Here is a 15,585-nt window from a genome sequence, read left to right as displayed (position 1 = left end):
TATTTCATTGGAATTGTTGCAATCGAAACCGAGCTTAATAATTTCATGCGCGTTTGCAGTCCTCCTCGTGCTTTAATTGCTCATTTCCAAGCGTTATTTAGGTTGCCTGCAAAGTTGTCAGATGAAACACAACCACTGCGACGAAAGGCCATTCCTTTGGAGCAGGTAGACGCCAACTGCGGCGGGAAACTGTCGTGGCCAGGAAGATATTCACTGTGTGTGGAAGTGAGTGAGGATCCGAAGCTGACTTGCCAGCACACGTTGCAGCATTCACTCGCCAACGGCAACGGGGTAAGAAAAGGGTGCAAATACGCGGTTCTCAACCGATCACCGACGTTGGGCTTGGATGGGTGGCCGCCTCGCCTGGGAGCACAGGGCGCTGTTGGCTAGAATCTATGTTCCTCGTTTTCGGTGCAGCTCGTCATGCTATTTCCTCCGATTCACATCCCCGCAAGCTCCTCAAGTGCAGCAAGTCTGCAAGTCCCGAGACGCTACGCTAGACGCTTGCTTCCGGCCCCTCATGTACCATGCCACAGGCGCCAAAGCGTTCGGCTGGCCGATGGCCCCTGTACTCCCCGCTTCGCGCCACAGCAGTCACTGTGCTTGCAGGGGAATGCCGCGCCGCCGAATAACGTTTGGCGCGCAATCCGTTTATGGACAGAGAATGCTAAAAGGGGCCCGTTCGACCGTTAATACGGAAATCGTAGCCAAGTTAGATGGCGTGAGCCATCTCGCGGCTGCCGCTGTTATTACGAGCGCGCGTGCCACGCGGTTGAAGAGCAGTGCGCTGGCTCTGGCTTTCGACGCGTTTCCTAGTGTATTTTGTCGCTTCTAGTGGAGGCATCATCGGTTATGAGAAGCTGGTAAATCACTCACAGTACAGTAGTTATCGCCCAACACGAGGAGAAGCTTTGATTGTAATGGAGATTAGCACCGGGACAGCGCGAACGCAGTCCCGACTACCAAAAATTATGCGCCCGAGTTACTCGCATTTGGAGTAATCGCGGGGGTCAGCTCGACCGAAGTGCAATGACAAGCCTCACCCCGGAGGAACCGCCTTCATGATCACGGTATCCTCTACGCCAGGTAAGTATGCTTCTCCTCGGCCACAGGCGAATATTTGTAATGCGTCGCGCTATCGTAGTGGAACGAGAACTCTTGACGTTGTCGCATTCGGCGAAGAGCATGGTGCCGTGAATGTACTTGCTTCCTGAGAAACGCGCTGTTGGCCGTCGAGTTAGCAGGCAGACAGGCGCAATAACGGCCTTCTGCAGAAAGCGATGCAGTTTTCGTGCGGAAGACATCGCGACTCGCGGCGCCGGCCGTTGCTGGGGTTAAGTTACTGCACCCTCCGGGAGATGGCGGGCCATGTCGGGGTTACCCGCCTTCGAGCCACCCTCTCCGCCTGAAAGTCGCCCTCTTTCTCGGCCGGTGTCAAAACGGCAAATGAGATTTGCTGAATGACTGTTTCTTCCCGCACAGTGCAAGCCACAAAATCAATTATTTCTCTTACCTTTGCTCCCTCCGTGGGAGCCCATAGTGCTAGGAAATACGGCAGCATTGTCAATCGCCCTTGTCTGTCGCTGAGCAACCGAAGGACCAAGCTCAGACTATCAGATGTTCTATGGAAGCTGTATGCACTCGTGGGTGTTGTACACGAGGGACAAACATCACGTCAGCAGGCTCTTAAGGGAAGGCAATAATCAGCAAAAACTGCAACTACCCCATTGGACGCTGATGGAACAGAAGACACTTGAAGGTAAGGTAACACTTCTTTTTTCTGTTCATCTCGAGCACGATCTGGAAAGCTCGGACGAAATTTGTGTTCTCTTTAATTCAGAATGTGGAGATAATTTCCTTCACGCATATGAAAGTATAATGCTTCATTATTTAAGCTAGATTGAAAGTTTAGGGAAAGTAATTAATTCGTTTAGGCTGCACACTACTTGGTAGCACTGTCAAGACAATGCCATTGCCATCTAATGGCAACACAGCTTGCTGCAGATTAATTTTGCGGCATTTCATAAATGATTAATATCTTATGACTATGGTGACGCTATGAGTAGTTTTATATGTGCAAACATTTGAAACTGCTGCAGGCATTACATTCACCCTTCTCTGCCTCTTTGCTTGGACATGGAGTAAGTAAGGATAAATTAAATTTGCTTGTTTTTGAAGTAGTAACGGTTCTGAAGTGTAAAGAAATGATTTTAAACAATACAGTGTATTTTTTTTTTCCGAATGTAGTGATTCAACAACGAATTTATTTATTTATTCTACCTATCTCTGCAATTAGTGTACGTGAGTATTTCATTGGAATTGTTGCAATCGAAACCGAGCTAATAATTTCATGCGGCCGTTTGCAGTCCTCCTCGTGCTTTAATTGCTCATTTCCAAGCGTTATTTTAGGTTGCCTGCAAAGTTGTCAGATGAAACACAACCACTGCGACGAAAGGCCATTCCTTGGAGCAGGTAGACGCCAACTGCGGCGGGAAACTGTCGTGGCCAGGAAGATATTCACTGTGTGTGGAAGTTGAGTGAGGATCCGAAGCTGACTTGCCAGCACACGTTGCAGCATTCACTCGCCAACGGCAAACGGGGTAAGAAAAGGGTGCAAATACGCCGGTTCTCAACCGATCACCGACGTTGGGCTTGGATGGGTGGCCGCCTCGCCTGGGAGCACAGGGCGCTGTTGGCTAGAATCTATGTTCCTCGTTTTCGGTGCAGCTCGTCATGCTATTTCCTCCGATTCACATCCCCGCAAGCTCCTCAAGTGCCGCAAGTCTGCAAGTCCCGAGACGCTACGCTAGACGCTTGCTTCCGGCCCCTCATGTACCATGCCACAGGCGCCAAAGCGTTCGGCTGGCCGATGGCCCCTGTACTCCCGCTCGCGCCACAGCAGTCACTGTGCTTGCAGGAATGCCGCGCCGCGAATAACGTTTGGCGCGCAATCCGTTTATGGACAGAGAATGCTAAAAGGGGCCGTTCGACCGTTAATACGGAAATCGTAGCCAAGTTAGATGGCGTGAGCCATCTCGCGGCTGCCGCTGTTATTACGAGCGCGCGTGCCACGCGGTTGAAGAGCAGTGCGCTGGCTCTGGCTTTCGACGCCGTTTCCTAGTGTATTTTGTCGCTTCTAGTGGAGGCATCATCGGTTATGAGAAGCTGGTAAATCACTCACAGTACAGTAGTTATCGCCCAACACGAGGAGAAGCTTTGATTGTAATGGAGATTAGCACCGGGACAGCGCGAACGCAGTCCCGACTACCAAAAATTATGCGCCCGAGTTACTCGCATTTGGAGTAATCGCGGGGGTCAGCTCGACCGAAGTGCAATGGACAAGCCTCACCCCGGAGGAACCGCCTTCATGATCACGGTATCCTCTACGCCAGGTAAGTATGCTTCTCCTCGGCCACAGGCGAATATTTGTAATGCGTCGCGCTATCGTAGTGGAACGAGAACTCTTGACGTTGTCGCATTCGGCGAAGAGCATGGTGCCGTGAATGTACTTGCTTCCTGAGAAACGCGCTGTTGGCCGTCGAGTTAGCAGGCAGACAGGCGCAATAACGGCCTTCTGCAGAAAGCGATGCAGTTTTCGTGCGGAAGACATCGCGACTCGCGGCGCCGGCCGTTGCTGGGGTTAAGTTACTGCACCCTCCGGGAGATGGCGGGCCATGTCGGGGTTACCGCCTTCGAGCCACCCTCTCCGCCTGAAAGTCGCCCTCTTTCTCGGCCGGTGTCAAAACGGCAAATGAGATTTGCTGAATGACTGTTTCTTCCCGCCACAGTGCAAGCCACAAAATCAATTATTTCTCTTACCTTTGCTCCCTCCGTGGGAGCCCATAGTGCTAGGAAATACGGCAGCATTGTCAATCGCCCTTGTCTGTCGCTGAGCAACCGAAGGACCAAGCTCAGACTATCAGATGTTCTAAGGAAGCTGTATGCACTCGTGGGTGTTGTACACGAGGGACAAACATCACGTCAGCAGGCTCTTAAGGGAAGGCAATAATCAGCAAAAACTGCAACTTACCCCATTGGACGCTGATGGAACAGAAGACACTTGAAGGTAAGGTAACACTTCTTTTTTCTGTTCATCTCGAGCACGATCTGGAAAGCTCGGACGAAATTTGTGTTCTCTTTAATTCAGAATGTGGAGATATTTCCTTCACGCATATGAAAGTATAATGCTTCATTATTTAAGCTAGATTGAAAGTTTAGGGAAAGTAATTAATTCGTTTAGGCTGCACCACTACTTGGTAGCACTGTCAAGACAATGCCATTGCCATCTAATGGCAACACAGCTTGCTGCAGATTAATTTTGCGGCATTTCATAAATGATTAATATCTTATGACTATGGTGACGCTATGAGTAGTTTTATATGTGCAAACATTTGAAACTGCTGCAGGCATTACATTCACCCTTCTCTGCCTCTTTGCTTGGACATGGAGTAAGTAAGGATAAATTAAATTGCTTGTTTTTGAAGTAGTAACGGTTCTGAAGTGTAAAGAAATGATTTTAAACAATACAGTGTATTTTTTTTTTCCGAATGTAGTGATTCAACAACGAATTTATTTATTTATTCCTACCTATCTCTGCAATTAGTGTACGTGAGTATTTCATTGGAATTGTTGCAATCGAAACCGAGCTTAATAATTTCATGCGGCCGTTTGCAGTCCTCCTCGTGCTTTAATTGCTCATTTCCAAGCGTTATTTTAGGTTGCCTGCAAAGTTGTCAGATGAAACACAACCACTGCGACGAAAGGCCATTCCTTGGAGCAGGTAGACGCCAACTGCGGCGGGAAACTGTCGTGGCCAGGAAGATATTCACTGTGTGTGGAAGTTGAGTGAGGATCCGAAGCTGACTTGCCAGCACACGTTGCAGCATTCACTCGCCAACGGCAACGGGGTAAGAAAAGGGTGCAAATACGCCGGTTCTCAACCGATCACCGACGTTGGGCTTGGATGGGTGGCCGCCTCGCCTGGGAGCACAGGGCGCTGTTGGCTAGAATCTATGTTCCTCGTTTTCGGTGCAGCTCGTCATGCTATTTCCTCCGATTCACATCCCCGCAAGCTCCTCAAGTGCCGCAAGTCTGCAAGTCCCGAGACGCTACGCTAGACGCTTGCTTCCGGCCCCTCATGTACCATGCCACAGGCGCCAAAGCGTTCGGCTGGCCGATGGCCCCTGTACTCCCCGCTCGCGCCACAGCAGTCACTGTGCTTGCAGGGAATGCCGCGCCGCCGAATAACGTTTGGCGCGCAATCCGTTTATGGACAGAGAATGCTAAAAGGGGCCGTTCGACCGTTAATACGGAAATCGTAGCCAAGTTAGATGGCGTGAGCCATCTCGCGGCTGCCGCTGTTATTACGAGCGCGCGTGCCACGCGGTTGAAGAGCAGTGCGCTGGCTCTGGCTTTCGACGCCGTTTCCTAGTGTATTTTGTCGCTTCTAGTGGAGGCATCATCGGTTATGAGAAGCTGGTAAATCACTCACAGTACAGTAGTTATCGCCCAACACGAGGAGAAGCTTTGATTGTAATGGAGATTAGCACCGGGACAGCGCGAACGCAGTCCCGACTACCAAAAATTATGCGCCCGAGTTACTCGCATTTGGAGTAATCGCGGGGGTCAGCTCGACCGAAGTGCAATGGACAAGCCTCACCCCGGAGGAACCGCCTTCATGATCACGGTATCCTCTACGCCAGGTAAGTATGCTTCTCCTCGGCCACAGGCGAATATTTGTAATGCGTCGCGCTATCGTAGTGGAACGAGAACTCTTGACGTTGTCGCATTCGGCGAAGAGCATGGTGCCGTGAATGTACTTGCTTCCTGAGAAACGCGCTGTTGGCCGTCGAGTTAGCAGGCAGACAGGCGCAATAACGGCCTTCTGCAGAAAGCGATGCAGTTTTCGTGCGGAAGACATCGCGACTCGCGGCGCCGGCCGTTGCTGGGGTTAAGTTACTGCACCCTCCGGGAGATGGCGGGCCATGTCGGGGTTACCGCCTTCGAGCCACCCTCTCCGCCTGAAAGTCGCCCTCTTTCTCGGCCGGTGTCAAAACGGCAAATGAGATTTGCTGAATGACTGTTTCTTCCCGCCACAGTGCAAGCCACAAAATCAATTATTTCTCTTACCTTTGCTCCCTCCGTGGGAGCCCATAGTGCTAGGAAATACGGCAGCATTGTCAATCGCCCTTGTCTGTCGCTGAGCAACCGAAGGACCAAGCTCAGACTATCAGATGTTCTAAGGAAGCTGTATGCACTCGTGGGTGTTGTACACGAGGGACAAACATCACGTCAGCAGGCTCTTAAGGGAAGGCAATAATCAGCAAAAACTGCAACTTACCCCATTGGACGCTGATGGAACAGAAGACACTTGAAGGTAAGGTAACACTTCTTTTTTCTGTTCATCTCGAGCACGATCTGGAAAGCTCGGACGAAATTTGTGTTCTCTTTAATTCAGAATGTGGAGATATTTCCTTCACGCATATGAAAGTATAATGCTTCATTATTTAAGCTAGATTGAAAAGTTTAGGGAAAGTAATTAATTCGTTTAGGCTGCACCACTACTTGGTAGCACTGTCAAGACAATGCCATTGCCATCTAATGGCAACACAGCTTGCTGCAGATTAATTTTGCGGCATTTCATAAATGATTAATATCTTATGACTATGGTGACGCTATGAGTAGTTTTATATGTGCAAACATTTGAAACTGCTGCAGGCATTACATTCACCCTTCTCTGCCTCTTTGCTTGGACATGGAGTAAGTAAGGATAAATTAAATTGCTTGTTTTTGAAGTAGTAACGGTTCTGAAGTGTAAAGAAATGATTTTAAACAATACAGTGTATTTTTTTTTTCCGAATGTAGTGATTCAACAACGAATTTATTTATTTATTCCTACCTATCTCTGCAATTAGTGTACGTGAGTATTTCATTGGAATTGTTGCAATCGAAACCGAGCTTAATAATTTCATGCGGCCGTTTGCAGTCCTCCTCGTGCTTTAATTGCTCATTTCCAAGCGTTATTTTAGGTTGCCTGCAAAGTTGTCAGATGAAACACAACCACTGCGACGAAAGGCCATTCCTTGGAGCAGGTAGACGCCAACTGCGGCGGGAAACTGTCGTGGCCAGGAAGATATTCACTGTGTGTGGAAGTTGAGTGAGGATCCGAAGCTGACTTGCCAGCACACGTTGCAGCATTCACTCGCCAACGGCAACGGGGTAAGAAAAGGGTGCAAATACGCCGGTTCTCAACCGATCACCGACGTTGGGCTTGGATGGGTGGCCGCCTCGCCTGGGAGCACAGGGCGCTGTTGGCTAGAATCTATGTTCCTCGTTTTCGGTGCAGCTCGTCATGCTATTTCCTCCGATTCACATCCCCGCAAGCTCCTCAAGTGCCGCAAGTCTGCAAGTCCCGAGACGCTACGCTAGACGCTTGCTTCCGGCCCCTCATGTACCATGCCACAGGCGCCAAAGCGTTCGGCTGGCCGATGGCCCCTGTACTCCCCGCTCGCGCCACAGCAGTCACTGTGCTTGCAGGGAATGCCGCGCCGCCGAATAACGTTTGGCGCGCAATCCGTTTATGGACAGAGAATGCTAAAAGGGGCCGTTCGACCGTTAATACGGAAATCGTAGCCAAGTTAGATGGCGTGAGCCATCTCGCGGCTGCCGCTGTTATTACGAGCGCGCGTGCCACGCGGTTGAAGAGCAGTGCGCTGGCTCTGGCTTTCGACGCCGTTTCCTAGTGTATTTTGTCGCTTCTAGTGGAGGCATCATCGGTTATGAGAAGCTGGTAAATCACTCACAGTACAGTAGTTATCGCCCAACACGAGGAGAAGCTTTGATTGTAATGGAGATTAGCACCGGGACAGCGCGAACGCAGTCCCGACTACCAAAAATTATGCGCCCGAGTTACTCGCATTTGGAGTAATCGCGGGGGTCAGCTCGACCGAAGTGCAATGGACAAGCCTCACCCCGGAGGAACCGCCTTCATGATCACGGTATCCTCTACGCCAGGTAAGTATGCTTCTCCTCGGCCACAGGCGAATATTTGTAATGCGTCGCGCTATCGTAGTGGAACGAGAACTCTTGACGTTGTCGCATTCGGCGAAGAGCATGGTGCCGTGAATGTACTTGCTTCCTGAGAAACGCGCTGTTGGCCGTCGAGTTAGCAGGCAGACAGGCGCAATAACGGCCTTCTGCAGAAAGCGATGCAGTTTTCGTGCGGAAGACATCGCGACTCGCGGCGCCGGCCGTTGCTGGGGTTAAGTTACTGCACCCTCCGGGAGATGGCGGGCCATGTCGGGGTTACCGCCTTCGAGCCACCCTCTCCGCCTGAAAGTCGCCCTCTTTCTCGGCCGGTGTCAAAACGGCAAATGAGATTTGCTGAATGACTGTTTCTTCCCGCCACAGTGCAAGCCACAAAATCAATTATTTCTCTTACCTTTGCTCCCTCCGTGGGAGCCCATAGTGCTAGGAAATACGGCAGCATTGTCAATCGCCCTTGTCTGTCGCTGAGCAACCGAAGGACCAAGCTCAGACTATCAGATGTTCTAAGGAAGCTGTATGCACTCGTGGGTGTTGTACACGAGGGACAAACATCACGTCAGCAGGCTCTTAAGGGAAGGCAATAATCAGCAAAAACTGCAACTTACCCCATTGGACGCTGATGGAACAGAAGACACTTGAAGGTAAGGTAACACTTCTTTTTTCTGTTCATCTCGAGCACGATCTGGAAAGCTCGGACGAAATTTGTGTTCTCTTTAATTCAGAATGTGGAGATATTTCCTTCACGCATATGAAAGTATAATGCTTCATTATTTAAGCTAGATTGAAAAGTTTAGGGAAAGTAATTAATTCGTTTAGGCTGCACCACTACTTGGTAGCACTGTCAAGACAATGCCATTGCCATCTAATGGCAACACAGCTTGCTGCAGATTAATTTTGCGGCATTTCATAAATGATTAATATCTTATGACTATGGTGACGCTATGAGTAGTTTTATATGTGCAAACATTTGAAACTGCTGCAGGCATTACATTCACCCTTCTCTGCCTCTTTGCTTGGACATGGAGTAAGTAAGGATAAATTAAATTGCTTGTTTTTGAAGTAGTAACGGTTCTGAAGTGTAAAGAAATGATTTTAAACAATACAGTGTATTTTTTTTTTCCGAATGTAGTGATTCAACAACGAATTTATTTATTTATTCCTACCTATCTCTGCAATTAGTGTACGTGAGTATTTCATTGGAATTGTTGCAATCGAAACCGAGCTTAATAATTTCATGCGGCCGTTTGCAGTCCTCCTCGTGCTTTAATTGCTCATTTCCAAGCGTTATTTTAGGTTGCCTGCAAAGTTGTCAGATGAAACACAACCACTGCGACGAAAGGCCATTCCTTGGAGCAGGTAGACGCCAACTGCGGCGGGAAACTGTCGTGGCCAGGAAGATATTCACTGTGTGTGGAAGTTGAGTGAGGATCCGAAGCTGACTTGCCAGCACACGTTGCAGCATTCACTCGCCAACGGCAACGGGGTAAGAAAAGGGTGCAAATACGCCGGTTCTCAACCGATCACCGACGTTGGGCTTGGATGGGTGGCCGCCTCGCCTGGGAGCACAGGGCGCTGTTGGCTAGAATCTATGTTCCTCGTTTTCGGTGCAGCTCGTCATGCTATTTCCTCCGATTCACATCCCCGCAAGCTCCTCAAGTGCCGCAAGTCTGCAAGTCCCGAGACGCTACGCTAGACGCTTGCTTCCGGCCCCTCATGTACCATGCCACAGGCGCCAAAGCGTTCGGCTGGCCGATGGCCCCTGTACTCCCCGCTCGCGCCACAGCAGTCACTGTGCTTGCAGGGAATGCCGCGCCGCCGAATAACGTTTGGCGCGCAATCCGTTTATGGACAGAGAATGCTAAAAGGGGCCGTTCGACCGTTAATACGGAAATCGTAGCCAAGTTAGATGGCGTGAGCCATCTCGCGGCTGCCGCTGTTATTACGAGCGCGCGTGCCACGCGGTTGAAGAGCAGTGCGCTGGCTCTGGCTTTCGACGCCGTTTCCTAGTGTATTTTGTCGCTTCTAGTGGAGGCATCATCGGTTATGAGAAGCTGGTAAATCACTCACAGTACAGTAGTTATCGCCCAACACGAGGAGAAGCTTTGATTGTAATGGAGATTAGCACCGGGACAGCGCGAACGCAGTCCCGACTACCAAAAATTATGCGCCCGAGTTACTCGCATTTGGAGTAATCGCGGGGGTCAGCTCGACCGAAGTGCAATGGACAAGCCTCACCCCGGAGGAACCGCCTTCATGATCACGGTATCCTCTACGCCAGGTAAGTATGCTTCTCCTCGGCCACAGGCGAATATTTGTAATGCGTCGCGCTATCGTAGTGGAACGAGAACTCTTGACGTTGTCGCATTCGGCGAAGAGCATGGTGCCGTGAATGTACTTGCTTCCTGAGAAACGCGCTGTTGGCCGTCGAGTTAGCAGGCAGACAGGCGCAATAACGGCCTTCTGCAGAAAGCGATGCAGTTTTCGTGCGGAAGACATCGCGACTCGCGGCGCCGGCCGTTGCTGGGGTTAAGTTACTGCACCCTCCGGGAGATGGCGGGCCATGTCGGGGTTACCGCCTTCGAGCCACCCTCTCCGCCTGAAAGTCGCCCTCTTTCTCGGCCGGTGTCAAAACGGCAAATGAGATTTGCTGAATGACTGTTTCTTCCCGCCACAGTGCAAGCCACAAAATCAATTATTTCTCTTACCTTTGCTCCCTCCGTGGGAGCCCATAGTGCTAGGAAATACGGCAGCATTGTCAATCGCCCTTGTCTGTCGCTGAGCAACCGAAGGACCAAGCTCAGACTATCAGATGTTCTAAGGAAGCTGTATGCACTCGTGGGTGTTGTACACGAGGGACAAACATCACGTCAGCAGGCTCTTAAGGGAAGGCAATAATCAGCAAAAACTGCAACTTACCCCATTGGACGCTGATGGAACAGAAGACACTTGAAGGTAAGGTAACACTTCTTTTTTCTGTTCATCTCGAGCACGATCTGGAAAGCTCGGACGAAATTTGTGTTCTCTTTAATTCAGAATGTGGAGATATTTCCTTCACGCATATGAAAGTATAATGCTTCATTATTTAAGCTAGATTGAAAAGTTTAGGGAAAGTAATTAATTCGTTTAGGCTGCACCACTACTTGGTAGCACTGTCAAGACAATGCCATTGCCATCTAATGGCAACACAGCTTGCTGCAGATTAATTTTGCGGCATTTCATAAATGATTAATATCTTATGACTATGGTGACGCTATGAGTAGTTTTATATGTGCAAACATTTGAAACTGCTGCAGGCATTACATTCACCCTTCTCTGCCTCTTTGCTTGGACATGGAGTAAGTAAGGATAAATTAAATTGCTTGTTTTTGAAGTAGTAACGGTTCTGAAGTGTAAAGAAATGATTTTAAACAATACAGTGTATTTTTTTTTCCGAATGTAGTGATTCAACAACGAATTTATTTATTTATTCCTACCTATCTCTGCAATTAGTGTACGTGAGTATTTCATTGGAATTGTTGCAATCGAAACCGAGCTTAATAATTTCATGCGGCCGTTTGCAGTCCTCCTCGTGCTTTAATTGCTCATTTCCAAGCGTTATTTTAGGTTGCCTGCAAAGTTGTCAGATGAAACACAACCACTGCGACGAAAGGCCATTCCTTGGAGCAGGTAGACGCCAACTGCGGCGGGAAACTGTCGTGGCCAGGAAGATATTCACTGTGTGTGGAAGTTGAGTGAGGATCCGAAGCTGACTTGCCAGCACACGTTGCAGCATTCACTCGCCAACGGCAACGGGGTAAGAAAAGGGTGCAAATACGCCGGTTCTCGTCCGATCACCGACGTTGGGCTTGGATGGGTGGCCGCCTCGCCTGGGAGCACAGGGCGCTGTTGGCTAGAATCTATGTTCCTCGTTTTCGGTGCAGCTCGTCATGCTATTTCCTCCGATTCACATCCCCGCAAGCTCCTCAAGTGCCGCAAGTCTGCAAGTCCCGAGACGCTACGCTAGACGCTTGCTTCCGGCCCCTCATGTACCATGCCACAGGCGCCAAAGCGTTCGGCTGGCCGATGGCCCCTGTACTCCCCGCTCGCGCCACAGCAGTCACTGTGCTTGCAGGGAATGCCGCGCCGCCGAATAACGTTTGGCGCGCAATCCGTTTATGGACAGAGAATGCTAAAAGGGGCCGTTCGACCGTTAATACGGAAATCGTAGCCAAGTTAGATGGCGTGAGCCATCTCGCGGCTGCCGCTGTTATTACGAGCGCGCGTGCCACGCGGTTGAAGAGCAGTGCGCTGGCTCTGGCTTTCGACGCCGTTTCCTAGTGTATTTTGTCGCTTCTAGTGGAGGCATCATCGGTTATGAGAAGCTGGTAAATCACTCACAGTACAGTAGTTATCGCCCAACACGAGGAGAAGCTTTGATTGTAATGGAGATTAGCACCGGGACAGCGCGAACGCAGTCCCGACTACCAAAAATTATGCGCCCGAGTTACTCGCATTTGGAGTAATCGCGGGGGTCAGCTCGACCGAAGTGCAATGGACAAGCCTCACCCCGGAGGAACCGCCTTCATGATCACGGTATCCTCTACGCCAGGTAAGTATGCTTCTCCTCGGCCACAGGCGAATATTTGTAATGCGTCGCGCTATCGTAGTGGAACGAGAACTCTTGACGTTGTCGCATTCGGCGAAGAGCATGGTGCCGTGAATGTACTTGCTTCCTGAGAAACGCGCTGTTGGCCGTCGAGTTAGCAGGCAGACAGGCGCAATAACGGCCTTCTGCAGAAAGCGATGCAGTTTTCGTGCGGAAGACATCGCGACTCGCGGCGCCGGCCGTTGCTGGGGTTAAGTTACTGCACCCTCCGGGAGATGGCGGGCCATGTCGGGGTTACCGCCTTCGAGCCACCCTCTCCGCCTGAAAGTCGCCCTCTTTCTCGGCCGGTGTCAAAACGGCAAATGAGATTTGCTGAATGACTGTTTCTTCCCGCCACAGTGCAAGCCACAAAATCAATTATTTCTCTTACCTTTGCTCCCTCCGTGGGAGCCCATAGTGCTAGGAAATACGGCAGCATTGTCAATCGCCCTTGTCTGTCGCTGAGCAACCGAAGGACCAAGCTCAGACTATCAGATGTTCTAAGGAAGCTGTATGCACTCGTGGGTGTTGTACACGAGGGACAAACATCACGTCAGCAGGCTCTTAAGGGAAGGCAATAATCAGCAAAAACTGCAACTTACCCCATTGGACGCTGATGGAACAGAAGACACTTGAAGGTAAGGTAACACTTCTTTTTTCTGTTCATCTCGAGCACGATCTGGAAAGCTCGGACGAAATTTGTGTTCTCTTTAATTCAGAATGTGGAGATATTTCCTTCACGCATATGAAAGTATAATGCTTCATTATTTAAGCTAGATTGAAAAGTTTAGGGAAAGTAATTAATTCGTTTAGGCTGCACCACTACTTGGTAGCACTGTCAAGACAATGCCATTGCCATCTAATGGCAACACAGCTTGCTGCAGATTAATTTTGCGGCATTTCATAAATGATTAATATCTTATGACTATGGTGACGCTATGAGTAGTTTTATATGTGCAAACATTTGAAACTGCTGCAGGCATTACATTCACCCTTCTCTGCCTCTTTGCTTGGACATGGAGTAAGTAAGGATAAATTAAATTGCTTGTTTTTGAAGTAGTAACGGTTCTGAAGTGTAAAGAAATGATTTTAAACAATACAGTGTATTTTTTTTTTCCGAATGTAGTGATTCAACAACGAATTTATTTATTTATTCCTACCTATCTCTGCAATTAGTGTACGTGAGTATTTCATTGGAATTGTTGCAATCGAAACCGAGCTTAATAATTTCATGCGGCCGTTTGCAGTCCTCCTCGTGCTTTAATTGCTCATTTCCAAGCGTTATTTTAGGTTGCCTGCAAAGTTGTCAGATGAAACACAACCACTGCGACGAAAGGCCATTCCTTGGAGCAGGTAGACGCCAACTGCGGCGGGAAACTGTCGTGGCCAGGAAGATATTCACTGTGTGTGGAAGTTGAGTGAGGATCCGAAGCTGACTTGCCAGCACACGTTGCAGCATTCACTCGCCAACGGCAACGGGGTAAGAAAAGGGTGCAAATACGCCGGTTCTCGTCCGATCACCGACGTTGGGCTTGGATGGGTGGCCGCCTCGCCTGGGAGCACAGGGCGCTGTTGGCTAGAATCTATGTTCCTCGTTTTCGGTGCAGCTCGTCATGCTATTTCCTCCGATTCACATCCCCGCAAGCTCCTCAAGTGCCGCAAGTCTGCAAGTCCCGAGACGCTACGCTAGACGCTTGCTTCCGGCCCCTCATGTACCATGCCACAGGCGCCAAAGCGTTCGGCTGGCCGATGGCCCCTGTACTCCCCGCTCGCGCCACAGCAGTCACTGTGCTTGCAGGGAATGCCGCGCCGCCGAATAACGTTTGGCGCGCAATCCGTTTATGGACAGAGAATGCTAAAAGGGGCCGTTCGACCGTTAATACGGAAATCGTAGCCAAGTTAGATGGCGTGAGCCATCTCGCGGCTGCCGCTGTTATTACGAGCGCGCGTGCCACGCGGTTGAAGAGCAGTGCGCTGGCTCTGGCTTTCGACGCCGTTTCCTAGTGTATTTTGTCGCTTCTAGTGGAGGCATCATCGGTTATGAGAAGCTGGTAAATCACTCACAGTACAGTAGTTATCGCCCAACACGAGGAGAAGCTTTGATTGTAATGGAGATTAGCACCGGGACAGCGCGAACGCAGTCCCGACTACCAAAAATTATGCGCCCGAGTTACTCGCATTTGGAGTAATCGCGGGGGTCAGCTCGACCGAAGTGCAATGGACAAGCCTCACCCCGGAGGAACCGCCTTCATGATCACGGTATCCTCTACGCCAGGTAAGTATGCTTCTCCTCGGCCACAGGCGAATATTTGTAATGCGTCGCGCTATCGTAGTGGAACGAGAACTCTTGACGTTGTCGCATTCGGCGAAGAGCATGGTGCCGTGAATGTACTTGCTTCCTGAGAAACGCGCTGTTGGCCGTCGAGTTAGCAGGCAGACAGGCGCAATAACGGCCTTCTGCAGAAAGCGATGCAGTTTTCGTGCGGAAGACATCGCGACTCGCGGCGCCGGCCGTTGCTGGGGTTAAGTTACTGCACCCTCCGGGAGATGGCGGGCCATGTCGGGGTTACCGCCTTCGAGCCACCCTCTCCGCCTGAAAGTCGCCCTCTTTCTCGGCCGGTGTCAAAACGGCAAATGAGATTTGCTGAATGACTGTTTCTTCCCGCCACAGTGCAAGCCACAAAATCAATTATTTCTCTTACCTTTGCTCCCTCCGTGGGAGCCCATAGTGCTAGGAAATACGGCAGCATTGTCAATCGCCCTTGTCTGTCGCTGAGCAACCGAAGGACCAAGCTCAGACTATCAGATGTTCTAAGGAAGCTGTATGCACTCGTGGGTGTTGTACACGAGGGACAAACATCACGTCAGCAGGCTCTTAAGGGAAGGCAATAATCAGCAAAAACTGCAACTTACCC

At 50.1% G+C, this 15,585-nt stretch overlaps 7 non-coding genes across 7 annotated transcripts; all 7 read right to left on the bottom strand.

Annotated features, from left to right (window-relative positions):
- Nucleotides 1-932: 932 nt before the first annotated feature.
- On the bottom strand, nt 933-1,094 carry LOC126453844 (U1 spliceosomal RNA). The gene has a single exon (XR_007585113.1). It is a non-coding gene; the product is annotated as a U1 spliceosomal RNA (small nuclear RNA).
- Nucleotides 1,095-3,237: 2,143 nt separating this feature from the next.
- LOC126453841 (U1 spliceosomal RNA) lies at nt 3,238-3,400 on the bottom strand. Its single transcript, XR_007585110.1, has one exon. It is a non-coding gene; the product is annotated as a U1 spliceosomal RNA (small nuclear RNA).
- A 2,147-nt stretch (nt 3,401-5,547) lies between these two features.
- Nucleotides 5,548-5,710, bottom strand: LOC126453840 (U1 spliceosomal RNA). The gene has a single exon (XR_007585109.1). It is a non-coding gene; the product is annotated as a U1 spliceosomal RNA (small nuclear RNA).
- A 2,148-nt stretch (nt 5,711-7,858) lies between these two features.
- Nucleotides 7,859-8,021, bottom strand: LOC126453839 (U1 spliceosomal RNA). The gene has a single exon (XR_007585108.1). It is a non-coding gene; the product is annotated as a U1 spliceosomal RNA (small nuclear RNA).
- Nucleotides 8,022-10,169: 2,148 nt separating this feature from the next.
- Nucleotides 10,170-10,332, bottom strand: LOC126453837 (U1 spliceosomal RNA). Its single transcript, XR_007585107.1, has one exon. It is a non-coding gene; the product is annotated as a U1 spliceosomal RNA (small nuclear RNA).
- A 2,147-nt stretch (nt 10,333-12,479) lies between these two features.
- LOC126453836 (U1 spliceosomal RNA) lies at nt 12,480-12,642 on the bottom strand. The gene has a single exon (XR_007585106.1). It is a non-coding gene; the product is annotated as a U1 spliceosomal RNA (small nuclear RNA).
- Nucleotides 12,643-14,790: 2,148 nt separating this feature from the next.
- LOC126453835 (U1 spliceosomal RNA) lies at nt 14,791-14,953 on the bottom strand. The gene has a single exon (XR_007585105.1). It is a non-coding gene; the product is annotated as a U1 spliceosomal RNA (small nuclear RNA).
- Between the last annotated feature and the right edge of the window lie 632 nt (nt 14,954-15,585).

Source organism: Schistocerca serialis, unplaced genomic scaffold (assembly GCF_023864345.2).
Source record: "Schistocerca serialis cubense isolate TAMUIC-IGC-003099 unplaced genomic scaffold, iqSchSeri2.2 HiC_scaffold_967, whole genome shotgun sequence".
Taxonomy (NCBI): domain Eukaryota; kingdom Metazoa; phylum Arthropoda; class Insecta; order Orthoptera; family Acrididae; genus Schistocerca; species Schistocerca serialis.
The sequence above is the reverse complement of the archived record's forward strand: the minus strand, read 5'-3'. Positions and strand labels throughout refer to the sequence as shown.